The following is a 17,899-nucleotide window of genomic DNA, read 5'->3' on the forward strand; positions in this document are numbered from 1 at the left end:
TGTTGAATGAAGAGCGTGACATCGCGGCGGCTCGTTCAGCGATTTACCAGCAAGATCTGCGCCGTTACCACAGCCGCCAGGTTAAAAACAGAACACTCCAAGAAGGCGATCTGGTGCTCTGGCTTATCCAGGATCAGACTGATATGCAGAAGTTATCCCCACCTTGGGAAGGACCCTTTGTGGTCAGCAAGAATCTGAACAATGGGTCATATTACCTTATCGATGTTCGAGACCACAAGGACTCACGCACATCGAAGGAAGAGACCCGCCGACCGTGAAATATTGCTCATCTTCGGCCTTACTACACTTAAGCCACTGGCTCTTCCAATGTACATACTTTGACAATGTATATATTATGATCAATATAATAAAGCCGACATCCCTGTTAAAGTAGAGCATGTATCGTTGTTTCTCTTTAAATAATGAGTTTTTGGTCACATGGGGGCTTCTGCTTTATACAACAAAGTTATTATTACCCTTGGATCCGGCTTATAGGCCACAAAAAAAACATGGGGGCCTGCTACCTAGGTTAAAAGGACCAAGAGAGTCTGTTGCAAAAGGACAACTCAAACATAGGTTCCCCTTGAGCACAGCTCAAAATATTGCTTGGGGCTCTTTTGTTCTAAAGAACAAGAGTTGCTATAAACCTTGTAATAGGCTTAAAAGCCAGGCTTGGAAGCCAGGTGTATTCACCTAAAACCCCGGGTTATCCTGCCTTTTTAAGTAAGCCACTTCGCCCAAGTAATCCTGGAAAGACCCGTCGAACGTTTGACAAGTCAATCTTACGCAGACCCTGAACTTGTCAAAGTTAAAACGATTATTGGTTAATGTGAGGTCCATCTTATAAGGTTTGTAAAACTGTTTAACTCAGTGGCCTGGCAGCCCATGAAAAGCCTCATTTTGGGCCTGGCAGCCCATGAAAAGCCTCGCTTCTCGTTTGTTTTCATTCAACGGATTCTTTCTTTTTGAGGTTTATTTGATAAGACTTATAAAGTTTGATTGTGAATCGCCGGTGTTTATTAACCCAACCTAGCTTTTGACTATAATTCGCTAGTATGAGATAACATCTGGTGTTTATTAACCCGGCCTGGTTTTTGACTATAAGTCGCCAGTATGAAATAAAGATAATATCCGATGTTTATTAACCCGGCCCGGCTTTGTTCATAAGCCGACAATCTCTGATAATTACCAATGTACGAAATCTTGGGTTATCGCCCTTATTGCACTGGCTTGGTAAACCAACAAGTGTGATCAAATATCACAGGTATGACATATTTTAATCATATATGATTATCATTCAGTTCAGGCTTGGTTATAAATTATGATAGTTTCTATTGGGGCATTATAATCCGTCCAGCGGTAAACCGCCATGACACTTTTCATCTGTTGTATGCAGGAACAGACTCAAAATTGATAATATCATAAAGCATATATGGTATATTTTCGCATAGCGGACAAATAGTATCATGAACAGCAAAATATGCACGATGGCATAGCAGAATAAAATTTTGAAGCTAGCCTATTACAAGGCGCTTGGTGCCCAAAAGGATGATTGTTTCTAAGTCTCGCAATCAGCAGATGATAAACCGGCCCTGGTTCATGAATCTTGGCATGGCTGACTCGACGGTTGCAATTTATCCCTTGCTGGTTCGTCTTCCTCCTCCACCGTCTGGAAGTGGGGTTTGGACCAGTCAAAGCCATAGAAGGCAACGAATTCCGCTTCGTCGTCAATCAGATCAGACGGATCAATATCGGGGGTGAAAGTGTGCTTACGAATGGGTGGAATTAAATCCATCACTTTATATGAAGGCGTCGACATCTTTTGGTTATCTACATCGTAACCCGGCTGGTACTTGGTGAGGTTGGTATCTTCGGCAATGATTGTTGCATATGGGCGAATCTCTTTGACACAAGCAGCAAAGTCTTGTTGGTGAAAAGAAGTTCCATCTTCCTTGAGACTAGGATACCTGCTAGCTACATCTGCCGGGTCTAGTTCCGGTACCCAAGCTTTGGCATGACTTAAGGCTGTTACAGCTTCGGCTCTAGCACAAGACCATTTGATTTCTTGAAATTTGGTGGGTAAGATGGACAGCTTCTTCCAGACATCACTTAACAGATTTGGTCCTTGATTCGTTGAAGAAATAGTAGCAAGGGTCCGCTGAGCTCCAGTGTACAATTGCTCAACCAAAGTATAAACCGCCTTGAGTTTCACCAATGTGTCTCAGCTAAGGTTGCTGCTCCTGGGACCTGAAAGAAAAAAAAGTGCAAAGATTGGTTAAGTGGCGACTTACAGTATGATGACAAATACTTACTCTGGATAAGTAACAAGGGGACTTACCAAAGATTGCAGAAATCATCTGAGACACACGGTTCTTTATACCAATGAGTTCAATGGTAACTTCTTCCAGAGCCGCTTCTGCTTTCTCAGCATGCTCAATCAGTGTAGTCTTTTCCGTAGCCCAAGCCTCTTTGTCCGCAGTAAAACCGATCTTCAATTTTTCGGCTTCAGACACACTAAACTGAAATTTTGATTCGGCCTTTTTGGTCTCATATTCCTGAGCCGCCAGCCGGGTCTTGGCCTCGGACAATTGAGTTTCCAGTTCTATGGTCGTAGCCTACATACAGCATAAGTTCGTTAAGTTTTATGGCGGATTACAAAATACAAGTCCCAAGTACTTTGCAAGCAATAACACTTGGCACTTGGGGGCTAATGTCTGTCAACGCAATTTTTCAAAGGAATCGGCTCTTTCTAAAAGTCCCAATTGCTTTGCAAGCAATAACACTTGGAACTTGGGGGCTAATGCATATTGCTTGTTTTCTTGCTAAGGATGAGCCGGGTGTGCTATTGACAGTCCCAGCCGACTCATGAGGGATATGCAGTTAAGTTCTATTCTTTTACAGAATGATTAATAGGACCGGCTCATTCATGTTGATTAAGCCGGCCCTTGGGGACTACAAATGCAAAGTTATGCTATCATCAGCATCCGGTTTAAGTTTGCAAATGAGACTCGGAGGGAGTCTAGGGCAGAAGCTCATCAATATTTTAAGTCTACAGATTATTCAAGTTTATCATAGTCAGAAGACTTGGGGGCTGGCAGGATATAGATATAAGCCGGATGACGTACCTCATACTTCTAGTGCATTTGCTTAACCATTTCAATCTCCAAGTCATGGCCGGAATGCACTTGATTGACATAGCCAGATAAAACTTCACTAATACTCAGGTGAGAATAGTGGGAGACATCAAACCTCACTTTCTGCCTTTCCATGACTTCTTGTTTGGTAGAGTGTCTCGCTAGTACAGTTGGATTCCCCAGTTCAACGAATCTGGTGCCAGTGATTAAAACGTCATCACCATGAGTCTCTGGCGGGTTAGCTGAGCTTGAAAGTTCAATACTAGATGGATCAATAGCGGTTTCGTCAACAGACGGCTCGGGTATTTCAGGTTGAGTATTGGGAGCAAGATTTTCTGGCTGGTTAGGATGTTTTGGTACAACGGTTGTTTGGTCCGGTTCAGTAGCTTTCGGACCCTCGGCCGGCTTTGACACCTTCATTTTATTGTTGGTCTTTGCTTGACCGCCAAAAAGAGTTTGGACACAATCAGCATAATGATAAAGATATAAGGGTACAGAAGAAAGATATTTATTATTACCCAGGGGCAGTCTTGAAAGCCGGTAGTTGAGTCTATGATGGATCTCCAGATGAGGAACGGGAAATCTCCTGCAAAGATGGAATCAAAATTGAGTGATTAATGAAAGTAATTCGCTGGTAAATACGAGAGTTAAGGTTAAAAAGAACCTCATTTTGGCGTTTCCGAGGAGTGTTTGGTAAACCGGAGGATAAATCTTCATCTCCGCTGGTCCGAGTCTGGCGGCGGCTCTCATGTTGTTGTTGTTTTAAGAGAAAATGAGGATCTAAATAAGCCAAGGAGTGTGAAAACCTTACTTTCCGGGTTACTCACCGAAGTTTCTGCCTTGGTAAAGGTTCTGAGTCAGAGGAAATAGTAGTTACCTCTTCTTCGACTATTTGCCTGGCTCCAGTGTCATCCTGGTAATAGTCAGTGTCAATAAGGTTGTTAAAAACAAGCCAAGAGAATCAAGGGCTACCTCCGACTCAGAGGCGTCATCCAGCTTCACCAATTCAGAGGCGCTTGGTTTCTTTCTAGACCTTCTGCTCGTCTTTTTGGCGGCTCTCGCAGCAACTTTAGCATTTTTGGTGGCCTCATGGTCATATTTGGCCTTCCAAAGTCAGATTTAGCCTGTGGAAGGATAACATATTTTGAGTTCATGTAATGTTTAAGTGCCGAAGGAAAAGAAATCAAAAGATTTACCTCTGGCATCGGGTTAAGCTTGCAGAAAGGATTCAAACCCACTTTGCTGCAGTCTTCATATTTGCTATTTACAAGCGTGGTTGCCATCTCAATGATGCCTTCTTCAGTCAGTCGAAGAGAGCTATGGCATAAGGGATCATCTGGTCCTTCGGTATATGTACACATCAAGCCGGATCAGCGGCTTAAGGGTATGATCTGCCATGCGACCCAGCAGCGGATTAAGTCGACTCCAGTTAAGTCGTTTCCTAGCAAGGCTTGAACTTTTCTGATTGTAGGGACAAGTTTCTTGCGTTCGGCGGCAGTAAGTTTATCAGGGAGTTGGTACTTTGAGTCGAGACACTCAGGCCGATAACCCAACAACGGATTTTCATCAGACGGCGAGATATCTTTGCAGTAGAACCATGTCTGGTTCCAGTCTTTGGGATGGCTTGGCAGAGCTACTTGAGGGAATATGGCATCTCGTCTACCTTGAATTGAAATCCCGCCAAGATCCAAGCTGGGTCCATTTGTGAACTCGTTCTGCCGGTTCAAGTAGAAATACTCTCAGAAAAGGTCAACACTAGGTTCTTCTTGAAGGTATACCTCACAAAAGACTTGGAAGTTACAGATGTTTGATATGGAATTGGGTCCAATGTCTTGCGGATGGAGTTTGAAGAAGTGCAAGATATCTCTGAAGAATTTAGAGCTGGGTGGCGAGAAGCCCCGGTTCATATGATCAGTAAAAACGATAACTTCACTGTCCTTAGATTGAGGTTTCTCTTCGCCCGGGTCAGGAACACGGTAATGCATCACACTCTTATCTGGCAAATATCCAACGGTGACAAAATCCTTCAAGGTGCTCTTAGTGACTATGGAGGGAACCCAGTTGCAGGTCGTGATTGTTTTGGGCGGCATGGTGAAAGGACAACCTAAAAGACAAGAAAGAATTTGCCGGCTCAGGATGATTGATAAAATTGCAAGTTAACAAGTACAGTGCATGTTCAGAATGGCGGCTTAAGCAAGGGCTAATGATATATGAAGTAACAATAAACCGGCAGAATAAGTCGCCATGACTAAAGACATTCAAGATCTACCAAGGCTATAATTTGCTAAGTGTTAGGACAAACAGATTCCACGGGTTGAGGCTACAAATTCAGATCTACTGCTGTTCAGAAAAGAAAATAAACTCGAAACCTACAGAGGCGACAGTGGAAAGGTAGAGGTGCCCTAGAAGAGATCTGTTGCGATGAGGATATATTCTAGTATCAGAAACAGGTGCTAAAACTACAACCACACAAAGAGGCATGTGGTTCTTGAATCTAGTCCATGGATTAAAAGAAAGGGAAAGAAGGGCGGCGAAGAACATCGACGAACACCGAAGAAACATAATGGCAGATCTATGGTGAAAGAAGGAATGGCTTACTGATGCTGTCGGGGCAGCGGAGTGGCATCGCGGTTCTCTGATCTGATCAGGGTGATGCAGCGGCCAGAGTTGAGGTCGAGGACGAAGGTTGACGGCGGCGGAGCTCGTCCGAGTCGATGCGTCGTGAGGAGGAAGAAGGCGAGAGGGAAAAGGAGAAGAATGGAAGGTGAATCCGTGGCCCTATTTATAGGCCTAGAAGTACAAACGACAGGCACGGGAATCGAGGAACAATAAAATGGATATGTGTTGGCACAGGCGCCTCGATTTTCGGAGAATGAGTACAGAAAAAGATTTATTAAGATTTGGATTCTATATAACATTAATTGTAGGTGACGTCATGTTGGATTATCGCAACTTTCGGACGCGACGTCATGGCGGGTTACAATGCTTAACAATAAGAGGAGGAAGGATTTTTTCTAAGTGTTGAAGATTGACATGAACAAGTTCAAATCAACCTAGGGCCTAATGTTGGGGCTATAACTATTAGGTATGACCCGCCCAGGAGGGGTCGGGTCATCCCTGTGACGATTCATCTCAATGAAGCCCAAGAGCATATGGCAGTTCATAGATAAGCTTGATAGAGGGCCCAAACCCGAAGGCGGCTTAAAGCCCACAGATATAAACCGCCATGTATGTAGACTTGTTTTGTAAGTTAGGAAAGAAAGGTCACCGAGCCGCATACGTTGTATAAGCCGGCTGGGACTCTGTAGGCCGCAGGGCGTCAACCCGTGTATATAAGGGGAAAACCCAGCGGTGGCTTAGGGCAAGAAACAACAGATCGAGAGCCGGGTCAAGCGTATTCGCTCCCTGCTCATCGAAACCCTAGCAATACCACCTACAACTGGACTAGGCTTTTACCTTCACCGTAAGGGGCCGAACCAGTATAAACTCCTCATGTCCTTTTGTCCTGATTAACCCCTTTAAGCTAACCTCATCGCGATGGTTCCATGACTAAGTCCTCACACTAGGACATCTGCCGTGACAATTCCACGACAACTAGTTTCAAGAAAAAGGGCAAAGGGAAGAAGGGGAACTTCAAGAAGAATAGCAGGCAAGTTGATGCTCAAGGGAAGAAGCCCAAGTCTGGACCTAAGCCTGAAACTGGTGCTTCTGCTGCAAAGGGACTGGTCACTGGAAGCGGTACTGCCCCAAGTATTTGGCGGATAAGAAGGATGGCAAAGTGAAAGGTATATTTGATATACATGTTATTGATGTGTACCTTACTAATGCTTGTAGTAGCACTTGGGTATTTGATACTGGTTCTGTTGCTCATATTAGCAACTTGAAACAGGGGCTACGGATTAAACAAAGATTGGCTAAGGATGAGGTGATGATGCGCGTCGGCAATGGTTCCAAGGTCGATGTGATTGCCGTCGGCACGCTACCTCTACATCTACTTTCGGGATTAGTTTTAGACCTGAGTAATTGTTATTTGGTGCCAACATTGAGCATGAACATTATATCTGGATCTTGTTTGATGCGAGACGGTTATTCATTTAAATCAGAGAATAATGGTTGTTCTATTTATATGAGTAATATCTTTTATGGTCATGCAGCCTTGATGAGTGGTCTATTTTTGTTGAATCTCGATAGTAGTGATACACATATTCATAATATTGAAGCCAAAAGATGCAAAGTTGATAATGATAGTGCAACTTATTTGTGGCACTGTCGTTTAGGTCATATTGGTGTAAAGCGCATGAAGAAACTCCATGCTGATGGGCTTTTGGAATCACTTCATTATGAATCATTTGATGCTTGCAAACCATGCCTCATGGGCAAGATGATTAAGACTCCATTCTCCGGAACAATGGAGCGAGCCACTGACTTACTGGAAATAATACATACTGATGCATGCGGTCCGATGAGTGTTGAGGCTCGCGGCGGGTATCGTTATTTTCTGACCTTCACAGATGATTTGAGCAGATATGGGTATATCTACTTAATGAAACATAAGTCTGAAACATTTGAAAAGTTCAAATAATTTCAGAGTGAAGTGGAAAATAATCGTAACAAGAAAATAAAGTTTCTACGATCTGATCATGGAGGTGAATATTTGAGTTACGAGTTTGGTATTCATTTGAAACAATGTGGAATAGTTTTGCAACCCAAACCACCTAGAACACCACAGTGTAATGGTGTGTCCGAATGTTGTAACCGTACTTTATTAGATATGGTGCGATCTATGATGTCTCTCACCGATTTACCACTATTGTTTTGGGGTTATGCTTTAGAGACGGCTGCATACACGTTAAATAGGGCACCATCTAAATCCGTTGAGACTACACCATATGAACTGTGGTTTGGCAAGAAACCTAAGCTGTTATTTCTTAAAGTTTGGGGCTGCGATGCTTAAGTTGAAAAAGCTTCAACCTGATAAGCTCGAACCCAAATCGAAGAAATGCGTCTTCATAGGATACCCAAAGGAAACTGTTGGGTACACCTTCTATCACAGATCCGAAGGTAAGATATTTGTTGCTAAGAATGGATCCTTTCTAGAGAAGGAGTTCTCTTGAAAGAAGTGTGGGGAGGAAAGTGGAACTAGATGAGGTAATTGTACCTTCTCCCGAATCGGAAAGTAGTTCATCACAAAAATCAGTTCCAGTGATTCCTACACCAATTAGTGAGGAAGCTAATGATGATGATCATGAAACTTAAGATCAAGTTACTAACGAACCTCGTATGTCAACTAGAGTATGGTCCGCACCAAAGTGGTACGGTAATCCTGTTCTGGATGTCATGTTACTAGACCATGATGAACCTACGAACTATGAGGAAGCGATGATGAGCCCAGATTCCGCGAAATGGCTTGAGGCCATGAAATCTGAGATGTGATCCATGTATGAGAACAAAGTGTGGACTTGGGTTGACTTGCCAGAGGATTGGCAAGCCATAGAGAATAAATGGATCTTCAAGAAGAAGACTGACGCTGACGGTAATGTTATTGTCTACAAAGCTCGACTTGTTGCGAAAAGTTTTTGACAAGTTCAGGGAGTTCACTACGATGAGACCTTCTCACCCGTAGCGATGCTTAAGTCTGCCCGAATCATGGTGGCAATTGCCACATTTTATGATTATGAAATTTGGCAAATGGATGTCAAAACTGCATTCCTTAATGGATTTCTTAAAGAAGAGTTGTATATAATGCAACCAGAAGGTTTTGTCGATCCTAAAGGTGCTAACAAAGTGTGCAAGCTCCAGCGATCCATTTATGGACTGGTGCAAGCCTCTCGGAGTTGGAATATATGCTTTGATAGTGTGATCAAAGCAAATGGTTTTATACAAACTTCTGGAGAACCCTATATTTACAAGAAAGTGAGTGGGAGCTCTGTGGCATTTCTAATATTATATGTGGATGACATATTGTTGATTGGAAATAATATAGAATTTCTAGATAGCATAAAAGGATACTTGAATAAGAATTTTTCAATGAAAGACTTCAGTGAAGCTGCTTATATATTGGGCATCAAGATCTGTAGAGAAAGATCAAGACGCTTAATTGGACTTTCACAAAGCACATACCTTGATAAAGTTTTGAAGAAGTTCAAAATGGATCAGTCAAAGAAAGGGTTCTTGCCTGTGTTACAAGGTGTGAAGTTGAGTCAGACTCAATGCCCGACCACTGCAGAAGATAGAGAGAAAATGAAAGTCATTCCCTATGCCTCAGCCATAGGTTATATCATGTATGCAATGCTGTGTACCAGACCTGATGTGTGCCTTCTTATAAGTTTAGCAAGGAGGTACCAAAGTAATCTAGGAGTGCATCACTGGACAGCGGTCAAGAACAATGATATGTTTCCCGTTTATGGATGTGACAAAGAGCTTGTCGTAAATGTTGGAAATATGCCCTAGAGGCAATAATAAAATGGTTATTATTATATTTCCTTGTTCATGATAATTGTCTATTGTTCATGCTATAATTGTGTTATCCGGAAATCGTAATACATGTGTGAATACATAGACCACAACATGTCCCTAGTGAGCCTCTAGTTGACTAGCTCGTTGATCAATAGATGGTTACGGTTTCCTGACCATGGACATTGGATGTCGTTGATAACGGGATCACATCATTAGGAGAATGATGTGATGGACAAGACCCAATCCTAAGCCTAGCACAAGATCGTGTAGTTCGTATGCTAAAGCTTTTCTAATGTCAAGTATCTTTTCCTTAGACCATGAGATTGTGCAACTCCCGGATACCATAGGAATGCTTTGGGTGCGCCAAACGTCACAACGTAACTGGGTGGCTATAAAGGTGCACTACGGGTATCTCCGAAAGTATCTGTTGGGTTGGCACGAATCGAGACTGGGATTTGTCACTCCGTATGACGGAGAGGTATCTCTGGGCCCACTTGTTAAGACATCAATGTAATGAGCTCAATGTGACTAAGGGGTTGGTCACGGGATGATGTGTTACGGAATGAGTAAAGAGACTTGCCGTAACGAGATTGAACAAGGTATCGGTATACGACGATCGAATCTCGGGCAAGTGCTATACCGGTAGACAAAGGGAATCGTATACGGGATTGATTGAATCCTTGACATCGTGGTTCATCCGATGAGATCATCATGGAACATGTGGGAGCCAACATGGGTATCTAGATCCCGTTGTTGGTTATTGGCCAAAGAGATGTCTCGGTCATGTCTGCATAGTTCCCGAACCCGTAGGGTCTACACACTTAAGGTTCGATGACGCTAGGGTTATAGGGAATAGATGTACGTGGTTACCGAAGTTGTTCGGAGTCCCGGATGAGATCCCGGACATCATGAGGAGTTCCGGAATGGTCCGGAGCTAAAGATTTATATATGGGAAGTCCAGTTTGAGTCACCGGAAAGGTTTCGAGGTTTATCGGTATTGTACCGGGACCACCGAAGGGGTTCCGGGGGTCAACCGGGACGGTCCACCTGCCTTGAAGGACCTAATGGGCTGTAGTTGGGTGGGAACCATCCCCTTAGTGGGCTGGTGCGCCCCCCATGGGCCCAAGGCGCCTAGGGTTGGAAACCCAAGGGGGCCGCTGAAAGAAATATGCCCTAGAGGCAATAATAAATTATTATTTATTTCCCTTATATCATGATAAATGTTTATTATTCATGCTAAATTGTATTAACCGAAAACATAATACATGTGTGAATACATAGACAAACAGAGTGTCACTAGTATGCCTCTACTTGACTAGCTCGTTAATCAAAGATGGTTATGTTTCCTAACCATGAACAATGAGTTGTTATTTGATTAACGAGGTCACATCATTAGTTGAATGATCTGATTGACATGACCCATTCCATTAGCTTAGCACACGATCGTTTAGTATGTTGCTATTGCTTTCTTCATGACTTATACATGTTCCTATGACTATGAGATTATGCAACTCCCGTTTGCCGGAGGAACACTCTTGGGTGCTACCAAACGTCACACGTATATGGGTGATTATAAAGGAGCATTACAGGTGTCTCCAAAGGTAGATGTTGGGTTGGCGTATTTCGAGATTAGGATTTGTCACTCCGATTGTCGGAGAGGTATCTCTGGGCCCTCTCGGTAATGCACATCACATAAGCCTTGCAAGCACTGCAACTAATATGTTAGTTGTGAGATGATGTATTACGGAACGAGTAAAGAGACTTGCCGGTAACGAGATTGAACTAGGTATTGGATACCGACGATCGAATCTCGGGCAAGTAACATACCGATGACAAAGGGAACAACGTATGTTGTTATGCGGTCTGACCGATAAAGATCTTCGTAGAATATGTAGGAGCCAATATGGGCATCCAGGTCCCGCTATTGGTTATTGACCGGGGACGTGTCTCGGTCATGTCTACATTGTTCTCGAACCCGTAGGGTCCGCACGCTTAAGGTTACGATGACAGTTATATTATGAGTTTATGCATTTTGATGTACCGAAGGTTGTTCGGAGTCCCGGATGTGATCACGGACATGACGAGGAGTCTCGAAATGGTCGAGACGTAAAATTGATATATTGGAAGCCTATGTTTGGACATCGGAAGTGTTCCGGGTGAAATCGGGATTTTACCGGAGTACCGGGAGGGTTACCGGAACCCCCCGGGAGCCATATGGGCCTTCATGGGCCTTAGTGGAAAGGTGAAAGGGCTGCGCCCAAGGGCTGTGCGCCTCCCCCCTTCCCCTAGTCCTATTAGGACTAGGAGAGGTGGCCGGCCACCCCTCTCTCCCTTCCCCTCCGAGGAATCCTAGTTGGACTAGGATTGGGGGGAGGAATCCTACTCCCAGAGGGAGTAGGACTCCTCCTGCGCCTCCCTCCTTGGCCGGCCAGCCCCCTCCCTTGGCTCCTTTATATACGGAGGCAGGGACCTCTAGACACACAAGTTGATCCACGTGATCTATTCCTTAGCCGTGTGCGGTGCCCCCTGCCACCATATCCTCGATAATACTGTAGCGGAGTTTAGGCGAAGCCCTGCTGCTGTAGTGCATCAAGATCGTCACCACGCCGTCGTGCTGACGGAACTCTTCCCCGACACTTTGCTGGGATCGGAGTCCGGGGATCGTCATCGAGCTGAACGTGTGCTCGAACTCGGAGGTGCCGTAGTTTCGGTGCTTGATCGGTTGGATCGTGAAGACGTACGACTACTTCCTCTACGTTGTGTCATCGCTTCCGCAGTCGGTCTGCGTTGGGTACGTAGACAACACTCTCCCCTCTCGTTGCTATGCATCACATGATCTTGCGTGTGCGTAGGAATTTTTTTGAAATTACTACGAAATCCCCAACAGTGGCATCCGAGCAGGTTATTTATGTTGATGTTATATGCACGAGTAGAACACAAGTGAGTTGTGGGCGATATAAGTCATACTGCCTACCAGCATGTCATACTTTGGTTCGGCGGTATTGTTGGACGAGACGACCCGGACCAACCTTACGCGTACGCTTACGCGAGACCGGTTCCCTCGACGTGCTTTGCACATAGGATGGCTTGCGGGCGACTGTCTCTCCAACTTTAGTTGAACAGTGTGGCTACGCCCGGTCCTTGCGAAGGTTAAAACGGAGTCTATTTGACAAACTATCGTTGTGGTTTTGATGCGTAGGTGAGATTGGTTCTTACTTAAGCCCGTAGCAGCCACGTAAAACATGCAACAACAAAGTAGAGGACGTCTAACTTGTTTTTGCAGGGCATGTTGTGATGTGATATGGTCAAGGCATGATGCTGAATTTTATTGTATGAGATGATCATGTTTTGTAACCGAGTTATCGGCAACTGGCAGGAGCCATATGGTTGTCGCTTTATTGTATGCAATGCAATCGCGATGTAATGCTTTACTTTATCACTAAGCGGTAGCGATAGTCGTGGAAGCATAAGATTGGCGAGACGACAACGATGCTACGATGGAGATCAAGGTGTCGCGCCGGTGACGATGGTGATCATGACGGTGCTTCGGAGATGGAGATCACAAGCACAAGATGATGATGGCCATATCATATCACTTATATTGATTGCATGTGATGTTTATCTTTTATGCATCTTATCTTGCTTTGATTGACGGTAGCATTATAAGATGATCTCTCACTAAATTATCAAGAAGTGTTCTCCCTGAGTATGCACCATTGCGAAAGTTCTTCGTGCTGAGACACCACGTGATGATCGGGTGTGATAGGCTCTACGTTCAAATACAACGGGTGCAAAACAGTTGCACACGCGGAATACTCAGGTTATACTTGACGAGCCAAGCATATACAGATATGGCCTCGGAACACGGAGACCGAAAGGTCGAGCGTGAATCATATAGTAGATATGATCAACATAATGATGTTCACCGATGAAACTACTCCATCTCACGTGATGATCGGACATGGTTTAGTTGATTTGGATCACGTGATCACTTAGAGGATTAGAGGGATGTCTATCTAAGTGGGAGTTCTTAAGTAATATGATTAATTGAACTTAAATTTATCATGAACTTAGTACCTGATAGTATCTTGCTTGTTTATTTGATTGTAGATAGATGGCGTGCTGTTGTTCCGTTGAATTTTAATGCGTTCCTTGAGAAAGCAAAGTTGAAAGATGATGGTAGCAATTACACGGACTGGGTCTAACTTGAGGATTATCCTCATTGCTGCACAGAAGAATTACGTCCTGGAAGCACCGCTGGTGCCAGGCCTGCTGCAGGAGCAACACCAGATGTTATGAACGTCTGGCAGAGCAAAGCTGATGACTACTCGATAGTTCAGTGTGCCATGCTTTACGGCTTAGAATCGGGACTTCAACGACGTTTTGAACGTCATGGAGCATATGAGATGTTCCAGGAGTTGAAGTTAATATTTCAAGCAAATGCCCGGATTGAGAGATATGAAGTCTCCAATAAGTTCTATAGCTGCAAGATGGAGGAGAACAGTTCTGTCAGTGAGCATATACTCAAAATGTCTGGGTATAATAATCACTTGATTCAATTGGGAGTTAATCTTCCAGATGATTGCGTCATTGACAGAATTCTCCAATCACTGCCACCAAGCTACAAGAGCTTCGTGATGAACTATAATATGCAAGGGATGAAGATATTTCCCGAGCTCTTCGCAATGCTGAAAGCTGCGGAGGTAGAAATCAAGAAGGAGCATCAAGTGTTGATGGTTCAACAAGACCACTAGTTTCAAGAAAATGGGCAAAGGAAAGAAGAAGGGGAACTTCAAGAAGAACAGCAAGCAAGTTGCTGCTCAAGAGAAGAAACCAAGTCTGGACCTAAGCCTGAAACTGAGTGCTTCTACTGCAAGCAGACTGGTCACTGGAAGCGGAACTGCCCCAAGTATTTGGCGGATAAGAAGGATGGCAAGGTGAACAAAGGTATATGTGATATACATGTTATTGATGTGTACCTTACTAATGCTCACAGTAGCACCTGGGTATTTGATACTGGTTCTTTTGCTAATATTTGCAACTCGAAACAGGGACTACGGATTAAGCGAAGATTGGCTAAGGATGAGGTGACGATGCGCGTGGGAAACGGTTCCAAAGTCGATGTGATCGCGTCGGCACGCTACCTCTACATCTACCTTCGGGATTAATATTAGACCTAAATAATTGTTATTTGGTGCCAGCGTTGAGCATGAACATTATATCTGGATCTTGTTTAATGCGAGACGGTTATTCATTTAAATCAGAGAATAATGGTTGTTCTATTTATATGAGTAATATCTTTTATGGTCATGCACCCTTGTGAGAGTGGTCTATTCTTATTGAATCTCGATAGTAGTAATACACATATTCATAATGTTGAAGCCAAAAGATGCAGAGTTGATAATGAAAGTGCAACTTATTTGTGGCACTGTCGTTTAGGTCATATTGGTGTAAAGCGCATGAAGAAACTCCATACTGATGGACTTTTGGAACCACTTGATTATGAATCACTTGGTACTTGCGAACCGTGCCTCATGGGCAAGATGACTAAAACACCGTTCTCCGACTATGGAGAGAGCAACAGATTTGTTGGAAATCATACATACAGATGTATGTGGTCCGATGAATATTGAGGCTCGTGGCGGATATCGTTATTTTCTCACCTTCACAGATGATTTAAGCAGATATGGGTATATCTACTTAATGAAACATAAGTCTGAAACATTTGAAAAGTTCAAAGAATTTCAGAGTGAAGTTGAAATCATCGTAACAAGAAAATAAAGTTTCTACGATCTGATCGTGGAGGAGAATATTTGAGTTACGAGTTTGGTCTACATTTGAAACAATGTGGAATAGTTTCGCAACTCACGCCACCCGGAACACCACAGCGTAATGGTGTGTCCGAACGTCGTAATCGTACTTTACTAGATATGGTGCGATCTATGATGTCTCTTACTGATTTACCGCTATCGTTTTGGGGTTATGCTCTAGAGACGGCCGCATTCACGTTAAATAGGGCACCATCAAAATCCGTTGAGACGACGCCTTATGAACTGTGGTTTGGCAAGAAACCAAAGTTGTCGTTTCTGAAAGTTTGGGGCTGCGATGCTTATGTGAAAAAGCTTCAACCTGATAAAGCTCGAACCCAAATCAGAGAAATGTGTCTTCATAGGATATCCAAAGGAAACTATTGGATACACCTTCTATCACAAATCCGAAGGCAAGACTTTTGTTGCTAAATTCGGAAACTTTCTTGAGAAGGAGTTTCTCTCGAAAGAAGTGAGTGGGAGGAAAGTAGAACTTGACGAGGTAACTGTACCTACTCCCTTATTGGAAAGTAGTACATCACAGAAAATTGTTTCTGCGACACCTACACCAATAAGTGAGGAAGTTATGATAATGATCATGAAACTTTAGAACAAGATACTACTGAACCTCGTAGATCAACCAGAGTAAAAGATCCGCACCAGAGTGGTACGGTAATCCAGTTCTGGAAGTCATGCTACTAGATCATGATGAACCTACGAACTATGAAGAAGCGATGGTGAGCCCAGATTCCGCAAAGTGGCTTGAAGCCATGAAATCTGAGATGGGATCCTGTATGAGAACAAAGTATGGACTTTGGTTGACTTGCCGATGATCGGCAAGCAATTGAGAATAAATGGATCTTCAAGAAGAAGACTGACGCTGACGGTAATATTGAACTAGCTCGTTGCGCAAAAGGTTTTCGGCAAGTTCAAAATTTGTACTCACACGAGATGCAGTGATTGATACGATGAGACTACGAGGAGGAGCAATGCGGAGCTGTGTCGACTAGCCTCGACATGGCAACCGAAAGGTCTCTGATACGACACGATGAACACGACTGTTCAGAAGGAGAGTAGTTTCGACTGTCACGGTATTGCAGACAGACTCCCTCAATCTCCCCCCGCATGCGCTGGCACCGAACTCGCATTCGCCACGTCGCTTCGAAGTGCTTGTCGAGCACACGTTAGCTCCGATTGACGATCCCCGAGAACTATCATGGTACGCGATTGCCGCATTTTATGATTATGTGAACCAGAATCTTTGCAGGCGTGTCGTGGGACGATAACGAGTAAAATTCTGCATTTCCACGCTGGCACGACTGGGAGTATTCGCTGGAAGCAAGGAGTGATTAGTACTGTTTGATGCTAACTGGGGGTTGTTGTCGATCACACAAGGCGAGACTAACGAAGGACGTTCGTCGCTAACTCCGCTACAGCAGATTATCGACGGTAATATTGCGTGCACGGGAGACCGAACGCTAAGGAATAGCATCACATGGATCAACTTGTGTGTTAGAGCTGCCCCGCCTGCCTCCGGTATTTATATACCAAGGACTTTAGTAGTATGATGGACTGGTGTGCAAGCCTCTCGGAGGTTGGATGGAAGATGGCGCACGTTGATAGGCTATCATAGGCCAAGGTAGCATGAGGTTCGAGGTATGAAGTCCTAACCCCATGACTCGTAGTTAGGGCGATTCGCCGCCGCAACCCCAGCCCCCCAATCCTATGTCGGATACAGACTTTCGGAGAAGCCTGAGATTTACAAGAAAGTGAGTGGGAGCTCTGTAGCATTTCTGATATTATATGTGGATGACATATTATGATTGGAAATGATATAGAATTTCTGGATAGCATAAAGGGATACTTGAATAAAAGTTTTTCAATGAAAGACCTCGGTGAAGCTGCTTACATATTGGCATTAAGATCTATAGAGATAGATCAAGACGCTTAATTGGACTTTCACAAAGCACATACCTTGACAAATTTTGAAGAAGTTCAAAATGGATCAAGCAAAGAAAGGGTTCTTGCCTGTGTTACAAGGTGTGAAGTTGAGTAAGACTCAATGCCCGACCACTGCAGAAGATAGAGAGAAAATGAAAGATGTTCCCTATGCTTCAGCCATAGGTTCTATCATGTATGCAATGCTGTGTACCAGACCTGATGTGTGCCTTGCTATAGTTTAGCAGGGAGGTACCAAAGTAATCCAGGAGTGGATCACTGGACAGCGGTCAAGAACATCCTGAAATACCTGAAAAGGACCAAGGATATGTTTCTCATATATGGAGGTGACAAAGAGCTCATGGTAAATGGTTACGTTGATGCAAGCTTTGACACTGATCCGGACGATTCTAAATCACAAACCGGATACGTGTTTACATTAAACGGTGGAGCTGTCAGTTGGTGCAGTTCTAAACAAAGCGTTGTGGCGGGATCTACATGTGAAGCAGAGTACATAGCTGCTTCGGAAGCAGCAAACGAAGGAGTCTGGATGAAGGAGTTCAT

This window comes from Triticum urartu, chromosome 5, assembly GCF_003073215.2.
Source record: "Triticum urartu cultivar G1812 chromosome 5, Tu2.1, whole genome shotgun sequence".
Classification (NCBI taxonomy): Eukaryota; Viridiplantae; Streptophyta; class Magnoliopsida; order Poales; family Poaceae; genus Triticum; species Triticum urartu.